Below are 9708 nucleotides of genomic sequence, written 5' to 3'. Positions count from 1 at the left end.
CATGTGTATGCCTGGCAAGGGGAGTGAGTGACTGTTAGGTAGTGCGTTGTTTGCAGTTGTAACTCTCCTCACTCCCTGCCATATTTCACTGCATTTACTGTTATTATTAGTGTTTACTGATAGAGTAATGTTTAATAGTGATTAATCATGGCATTGTAGCTAGGTTAACTCATCATTGTAACAACCAGGCTACTGGGCCAAGCTGTGAGGTGTTATGCTTTTTTCAGCTCGTATTTTTGGGTAGATACTGTAGCAGTAAATTTCTTCATTTATTTTTACTCGGTTACGTGCATACACCATCCTAAATACACATTGTGAAAAAAGGTAAAAGAAATAATTGCCCTAAGGGCAAACACATAATGGGAGGAGAGCACAGAGTGTAGGTGGTGGGGAGCATTGCAAGGGAATCGGCGTCCTAGCTGATATTCTTCACTAAATGGCGACTGTTAAACTTTCATATGGCTTTTATATACTATTTTGGCAATAGTAATTTTTGTTGTAACGTATTTATTGGTATTTTTATTTATTCATTACATTTTCTGCTGCTGTATACAGTCAACCCTCACTTTATGCGGTTAATGTAACCCGCAGGGTCCCGCGGAAAGTGAGGAACGCGTTAAGTGAATAACATAACATATGGGATTAATTGAAATAGAGTCCGGGCCGACCCCCAAATTCCACTTTTTGACGACACACAACTTTGTTGTAGTAAAAATTTTATCTTAACTTTATGATGGTATGAAAAAACAAGTAATATAGAAGAGGTTAGGTTAGGAAAAATAAAGGTTAACATAGGAAAAATAAAGGTTAGGTTAGGAAAACTAAAAGTTATGTGGAACACTTACGTTAGTAGAAGAGATGGGTCGGCATACGGGGATGGAGGCTGGTTCCGAGGCAGAGGGCAGATTACTGGCCCTCAGGTGAATCACCATTACTAGGTGAATCACCATCACTGTCACTTACAGTTGTCAGGGCTTCCCTGACAAATCCCTCAAAGTCATCTTCACTGTCACTATCACTGGCTTGGGCTGGCTGTGGTGGGTTGCGGGCGAAGAAATCTGTTATGCTTTGCTGACGGCTGGTGTTGATGTTGTCGTGATACACCTTGATGTAGGGCTCTATAGTCTGCAACAGCTGGGTAGTGAAGATTTCATACCTGTTTGCGTCAGGGTCGTCGGAAAGGAGGAGCTTGGCTTTCTCGATACACTCGATGGCACCCCTAACATTACTATGGGATAAGTGTTGTTCTTCTTGGGATGACGCACCACCTGCCTCTTCACTGACGTCGTCATCATCATCATCTACCATCTCGTCGGTAGTCACATCAGGATCCCTTATCACCTCCAGGATGTCGTCGTTGGTGGTCTCGGAGAAGCCTGGAACTGTAACAGTCTGCACAGCTTCTCTGGCAAGGTCCACTGCTACTGCAACAGTCTGAACCTCACCAGTCACAGATTGACTCCTCCTCTCACCTGGTATTCCATGCAACACATGTCTCCATGCGTGACGAATTGTAGCAATAGACAGCTGATCCCATGACTCCACCAAGAAGTCCACAGCTTTCTTGATGTTAAATACTCTCCAGAATTGTTTGAACAGTATTTTTTGCTGTGCCAACTGTTGATCCTCATCTTCTTCGCTCTTGCTATCGGTGGTGGTGTTACTCAGGTTGCGCAACTCTTCCCTGGTATTGGTGTAGTCGTTCAGGAGTTTGAATTTTTTCGTAGAGAATGCAGCTTTTACATTACAGATTAACTCTTGGTCCATGGGCTGTAATATAGACGTAGTGTTGGGAGGAAGGAAGACCACTTTTACGTTGGGGTGACGATCTAACAGTAGGGGCGAGTGTCCTGGTGCGTTGTCCAGCAGCAACAAAATCTTGAATGGCACATTCTGTTGCTCACAGAATTTCTTTACATCGGGAACAAAACAGTCATCAAACCAGGAGAGGGACAGTGTAGAGAACATCCACGCCTTACGTGCGGTCAGCCAGTGGACATTTAGCTTGGTCATGTCCATGGTTTTGTAGGCGTGCGGCTTGCGTGCTGTGTGGATCACCGATAACTTGAGCTTACTGGTACCGGAGGCATTGGTGGTAAACAGGACGGTGATGCGTTCCTTCTGCATCTTCCGGCCCCGAATCTTGCTGGCATTCTTTACAACGAAGGACTTGGAAGGTAGCTTTTTCCAGAAAAGACCAGATTCGTCCATGTTAAACACCTGGTCGTCACTGTACTGTCCTTCCTCCATAATCTCACGTAAAAACGGAGGAAATTCCCTAGCCGCAGCACGGTCAGCACTCGCTTCTTCACCACCAATGTTTATATTGGTGATCTTGTTCCGGATCTTAAACCTCTGTAACCACCCAGAGGAAGCATTAAAGGGTTTGGGCTCTGTAGTTCCCATCTTTCGTGCCACTGCCATGTACAGTTCACGTGCGTAGTCCTTAACAGAGCGCGTGTCGACCGCCATGTTCCGTCGCGCCTGACGCACCAAGTACCTCACAAGTAATTTTTCTGTCTTGAGAAGCACCTGGTTGTGAAAATACTTGATCATAGAAGCACCTGTAGACTTTGTGATCTTCATGTGCTCCTTTATCTTGGCTGCATCCTTCTTTATTGTTCGAATCGTAGATTCATTCACACCATGCTGGCGCGCCAAATCAACCTGCCTTGTTCCTTTCTCCAACTCTTGGATGATGGTATACTTCACCTCGTAGCTTAAGGAACGTCGTGTCTTCTTTGGCTTAGTGCCGCTGGGTCCAGGTTAGGAAAGGTTTCTCTCTGGGGGTGGTGGTCCGGCGGAAGCCATTTTAGAGAACAATGGATGCACGTTTACACAGTCTGGCATGGAGGGATGAAACTGGCGCGACTAGGTCAAGGATCATCTTTCCTCCCTCCCTCCCTCCCTCCCCCCCCCGGGTGGACACGTCATAATACTTAAAGCCAATTACAGCTAGCAGCAGAGGGGGGTAGGGATGCATGGCCAATCAGTCCGATACGTCATATGACGTCAGTGATAACGCAACAAAGACACACACTGCGCAACCTTACCGCGCGGCTTGCCCAAGCGGAGGGAGGAGGAGGGAGAGGCGAGGAGCACAGGCAGGCAGGCGGGTGGGGCGAATCTAAAAATAGCATAGCGCCGGACACTCTCCGCGTAATGGGGTTCACGCACCGCGTAATGTGAGCACGTTAGGTTCTGGCAAGGCACCGCGTTAACATGGAAACGCGGACTGTGGGACCGCGTAAAGTGAGGGTTGACTGTATATTATTTTAAGAAAACTATGGCTGTGAGGTGTTTGGTGGTTTTTCAACTCGTATTTTTGGGCATGTATATGTAACTTTCTTCATTTATTTTTACTCGGTTACATGCACACACCATCCTACATACATACAGGTATGTGAAAAATGTACAGTATTGGATCACAATTACTGACATCCTTCATGTTGGGTTGGCTAGATGGCTACGAAAGAAACTAAGTTTGTTCTACATATCACATCAGCTGGCGCTCAGATGCCATTCATTCTAGAGACTAATTTTTACGAGGAAAAAACTACCGTATGGTAACCCAACCAACCCAACTTTAATAACAAAGCATGGAGTTGACTTGAAGGTAGACTCCTGCATTTTTTCTGCATTTTGATATGTTTTGTTGTCTTTTCTCTGATTATTTGTGTGAGGGTTTTCCCATTATTATTATTTTTGTATATCTGTGTGTGTGTGTGGCTACACACACACACAGATATACAGTACAGGTAAAAGAAATAATTATCCTAAGGGCAAACACATAAAGGGAATATACATTTCTTTGCACACGAGTAAAAATGTAACCCTTTCCCCTCTCCCGATCAACAAATGATATTCGCTGTTTTGGCAATTCGCAGCCATTTTGAGACCCAAACCACCACGAAATTTAAGGGCAAGCTGTATAGATGTACATATGACACATTGTGAAAGAAAACACATTTGATATCCCAGAATATATGGAGATGAGAATGACCATTTATTTGGAAGTGTTGAGAGACCACTAAAGTCCATTCCTGTTGATAGCTGCAGGGAGACAACAACTGGCATCCTTGTTATTAGACTTCCCATCAAGGAGGCACGTGGGACAATGAGTTCCTGCTTTGGTACACACTCAGATTTCATGGTGTCCAAACTTAGAAAGATCATGCCAAAAATGACAATTATAGGTATTCATACGATATTTTCTGATGTAAGCTCTTAACAAAGTGGTCTACAGTAAGCTATAATTTGTAGTTGTGCAAAATGAAGAAATTTCAGAGCGACCAAAATCGATCCCCTGTGAGGTGTTCAACAAAAAATGGTGTCGAGATGCAATTGTTGCCTGCATCCCAATATAAATTTACAATGAATTTTCTAATTAAACCCATATTCAAAACTAAGCCACTGAAAGCAAGCAATTCCTCTTTGGTTGTATGCCCTTTCTTTATCCAAGTACTGTATGCATAGAAGAACGTGATAATTGTAACCATTATGCTATCATTCAAAAAAAGCTTCAGATATTCGATAGGCCGAGCATCAGGAGCTTGTACATGTTTGGGACATGCTGTAGCAGTGAACGTGAGGGGTTCAGGACCAATATCATCCCCGAGAATAATGATCCAGGGGCTGGACACTCAAAAGTATTTACAATACTGTATCTCTCGGTTAACTCTGTAAGTTGATCTTAGAGGTTGTAAGTGCAAACCCTTCGGAGCTCTTGTAACGAAATAAACACCAATATACTGTAGCTTGTATGTTTCCAGATGCATAAACAGTATATTTCTTCCAAGCTATGATAATCCTCATTAATGCTGTTTTCAATGGAAAATAATAGCTAGAAGATATAATCTAATAAGATAACAAATTCTTATAAACAGCAGCTGTGTTTGTTTGTTTTAGCAATCAAGATGGAGTTGATCGATGTATATTTAAATGATCAAACTTTGCTACATAATGAAGGTACAGTATCGAGATCCTTTGGACCCTCTTAACAGGACATGGGTGGTGCATGGACATGAGTGGTGTGATTGAAGCTTGGATTATGGAATTTAGACATGGAAGGTGTGACTGAGACAAGGGTGGTGTGACTGAGGTATGGGTGGTGTGACTAAAGCATGGGTGGTGTTACTGACACAAAGGACTAGAGAGGGGGTGCCCCGGACTTCCAGCCGCCCCTGGGGATGCCCATGATCGCAGTCGCTCTCGAGTGCATACCTTTTTCATTTCGTGACCTTGAATCATAACAGCCAATCCTCTGACCACTCCTAAGAGTGAGAGATAATATCTTTCTGCAGGTCTTCACAGTTTGTTGGGTTCTTAATTTCCTTGAATAACTTGGCATCGTCCGCAAACATAAAGTGCTATATTGTTGGGTCCCTATTAGCCTAGCTAAACACAGTACTGTACATGTAAATTTTATAAATGTACCCATCATGTACTACATAATTAATATACCCCTGATGGACGGCCCAGGTAGATTTTGTAATAACTTACGCCTTTAAATAAATACAACAGATAATACGATTGCAGTAAAATATTCACTATCTATCTATACATATGTATACGTCTACCCATCTATCTGTATATAGGCATCTGTCTTCCCATAGATATATACTTATTATTATTACTAATCAGCGCCAGCGGTAATAATCCCAAAAGGTAATTACCGCATTACGTATTGTAGTCCTGGAAGTAATCCGTCTATATTCAACAAGGCAGGGCCGGATTCAGGAGTGGGCAAAGTGGGCAGCTGCCCAGGGGCCTTCACATATCAAGGCTGGTCGGCTTGAAACCACATGAATGACTCCAGTCATGTCTCACTTTTGTGTGTGTGTGTGTGTGTTGGGAATTTGTACGCTATCAATAAATATACAGTTAATTAAAAATTTCTCTATGTTCTAATTTCCTCAATATAACTGCATATGGCTTCAAAATTCTCCAAAGAAGTGTTCAAATTTCAAAATTTTCCCGGGGGCCTTACAGCGCCCCCCGGAACTCCCAGATGTTTAGGCTCGCTTCACTCGCCACCCCACCCTCTTGGGTAGTTATAATGAGGGGGGCCTCCACAAAGAGGCTGCCCATGGGCCTCCACAGGTCTAAATCCGGCACTGCAACTAGGTAAGGCTTTCTGAGTCAAACGTTTTATTAATTTGAAATGTTGTTTTATTCTTGATAGAAATAACTGTGTTAAAACTGAAGATTTTTATGATATAATGTTGGCACTGTTTGGTCAATGTTAGAGTTGGCAGAGGCGTTTTGACAAGCTGTCGACTGAGCTGAAAATTGTTTGTTGTACTATTATTCGTGTTTATACGTACGTATATTTCCTCAAAAACTTCTTTATTTACAATATGGTATTATTATTTATATCACTACATAACTTAATTTACCCCAAAGTTGTATTAAAATTTGTATGTACGATCAAGGTTGAATTTATTTTAATTTTCTCAATTGGATGGTTGACGCTCTCGCATATTAAGTCGGTATATTTTATTTCTGATTTATTCAAGTGGTTAAATTTATACCTTTGCATATGTATTAATACATCAAGGTTATTTATTTGAAGATTGGATCTTTGTAATTTAACATGCTTAAGACCGTATTTCCGGAAATTATTGTAGGAATTTGTCAAGGTGAACAATGTGGTTGGCTCCAAGCTATGTCAACACTTCCTACACAAGCTTGCTGGGTTTAAAGTCGCACTAACAAGGTCAGTGTTCACGTGTTATGTCCAGCCAATCAGCGTTAGTCAGGCTGTAACGAGATACTTCTGCGCATGCTCAAGAATTGAATTTTACTTAAATCCTAATTAGTAGCTAAACGTCTTCTCTCTGCGAAGGTTGTTCTTTGGAAGATTGGCAAAACATTCAACGTGTTTTCGAAAATAAGCAGCTGTTATTAAAATTTTCAAGGTCCAAGGTGTTTTACAGACAACCCTAAAATGTCCAAAGTGTTGTGCAGACTGCCATTATCATGAGGATAAACACGTTTGGTTGTGCACGAAAAGACGCAAAATCCCCAAGAAAAAGAAATCTCATTTTGGCTTTACAGTAATTTTGTTGAGCCAATTACACATCAGTGTGAAAACACTTGTTGTTTTGTAATAAGTTTGTCAGAAAATACTTTTCAAAGTGCTTTGCAGCCGAAAACTTAGATGTATTGTTGAAACCCGTGAACTGGAAAAGCTTTTGTTGTGAGGTTTACAAACATTGGTTGGATAATCAGGAACCCATAGGGAGGTTAGGTGTTGTACCGGATGTGGACGAAAATAAGTTTGGAAAATCAAAATACAATCGTTGAATCGTGGCCGTCAAGTGACAGGAGTGTGGGTGTTGGGAAGCAAAGAAACTCGCTAAACGTAAATTCATTATACAGTATCTACCTGACGCAGTGTTGATAACCCATACCACCAATGCAGATATTTGTAAAGGCTGGTACTGCTATTCATACTGATCTTTGGAGGACTTACAGTACCCTCGGTGAAATTGTTTACTCACATCACTGTCAACTATGTTCACAACTTTGTGGGTCCTTCTGCTAGCGTTCATACACATGTAGAAGGATATAAAAAGTTGAGTGCTTCATGTCGGCAACAAGAAGCAACATTACAGACAATATTTCGCCCTTCTGTACATGTTCCAAGCTCAACACAACGATTATAACACCATTCTGCTCCACGACCCCGTACAAGGTAAGGTTAGGTCAGGTTTCTTTGGGTTTGGTCAGTTTATTTTGTGTGTTTTTACCCCACACTTTCCCTCGCCTTCAAAGCCCTTCTAACCAGCCATCATTAACCAGTGTCCAGTAGTACCCAGCCTTTTTGAGGCCTGATTCGGGGTTTCGTTCGGTGTGTTTCGAATCTTTGGTGTTTTGTGATTCTGATTATGACGGTCACCTGTGGGCGGGGTTTAATAAACGAGACGTTTGAGCAATCAATTGGTTGTTGTATTTGTAGTTATTATTTATATGACAATAGACGAACAAAATATGTGCTTATTTATTATTTTATTCTAGTCAAGTATGAAGTTGTGGATACATTCACACACACACACACACACACACCCTTAAGCGCACACATATGCATTATTATTATCATTACTAATTTTGTTATGATATTGAGTAATACTAGGGCAGATGGCTAGTACCAGGAGTTGTTCGATTTCGTTCATATTTTCCACAAATGTTCTTTGGATGATGGTTATACGTGCTTTGTACGCGAAGAAATTACTTATTTACCGTAAATATTCAGCCGAAAAATCTGCTGTGTTGCGAGTCTGTTCTTTGTTAACGCTCGGTCCTACCGACTGAACCCCTCTGATCCGAGCTTAAGCTCTCGTCCCCAATTTCTGAAGAAAAAAGCACTATGGCGCTTCAAGAAAGTTCCTTTTATTGGTACCAAATATCAAAGTAAGTAGTATTTTCTGTTTAATATGGCAGGGGGTCTGCCCCCGGCTAAAATGTTAGGTAGGTTTCATTGGGGGTATTATTTTAGTTTCGGTCATCCGGTTAGGTGAGATTGTCTAGGTTCGATCCAAACTATGTTTTTCCGATGTTTTTTTTATATTTATTTTGAACGATTCGGAAATCACTAGTTTTTTTATGATTTCCCTCACTAAATACAGGGATGACTGAAACTAAAATTTTACCTACTTTGGTTGGTTATCTCAGGTTCTATTAGGTTTAGTGCATTGTCGTATCATTTTTACTTACTATTATCCAAAGAATGTGGACAAAATTAACTAAATCAAACAATGCCTTCTGGAGTTAGTGTCATCTGCTTCAGTATTACCCTGTAATAGGTTGGGAGGTAATGGAGGGAACGGCGTGTTATGGGTCACTCTCCCTATTGTGTTAGTCCTTGTGTCGCTCAATAACTTTGGTTGGTTGATAGATAGACAGACAAATATAGGTAGGTAGGGAGACAAGATAGGTAGGCCTACAGTATAGTATAATACGATAATACATTCAAGCTTCCCTTTTAACTCCTATGCTGCCTTAAATCCAACAAACCGAAGCATTGCGAGGAATAATTTGAAGTTTAACTATTAGGTGCTATAAATTGATTTATTTACACAATCCATATTTAATTTTTACAGATAATTCGAAATATTTCTTCTAGGGCGGGAAGAGCTGCTTGTCTCCCGAGTCGGGAGTCCCGACTGATATGCAAAAGTTCCTGAAATTCCATACTGAATTTCTCTTTATTACACCTCCCATAAGCTTTACGCCAGATACCTGCATCAGATTAAAAGCGATGTTATTGTGCAACGGTACAGTGAATGCTCGTGCTAACACCCTAACTTTTCTCAAACTGGATTATTAATCAATTATACGAGTAAACAAACTCTTGCAACGTGAAAAAACTCCACTATCACCGAAAGCCACCAGAACTGAGGAGTCGACCGCTAAATGATGCACTTGAGTCTAAAGCCTGGTCATACGAGGGTCCAGAAGGGCACTTGTTAGTGTGATAGCGAAGACTTAACTTTCAGTCTTATGTGATAACCCTTGCCTCCCTGACCCCTTTACTATTAGAAGGAGAGGGTTGTACGAAGAAGGTCGACTAGTTTATGAATTGGTTTCAGTCTACAACGTCAGGGTTCACCGGGAACCCCGAGTCTTTAACCCGTAGACTTGTAGATTTGTCTGAGTATGCTCGAGTCTGCCGAGCCAGTCAGAGGCTGACATTTCTTATCTACA

Source organism: Homarus americanus, unplaced genomic scaffold, assembly GCF_018991925.1.
Source record: "Homarus americanus isolate GMGI-L3 unplaced genomic scaffold, GMGI_Hamer_2.0 scaffold5589, whole genome shotgun sequence".
Taxonomy (NCBI): Eukaryota; Metazoa; Arthropoda; class Malacostraca; order Decapoda; family Nephropidae; genus Homarus; species Homarus americanus.
Note: the sequence above shows the minus strand (reverse complement) of the source record.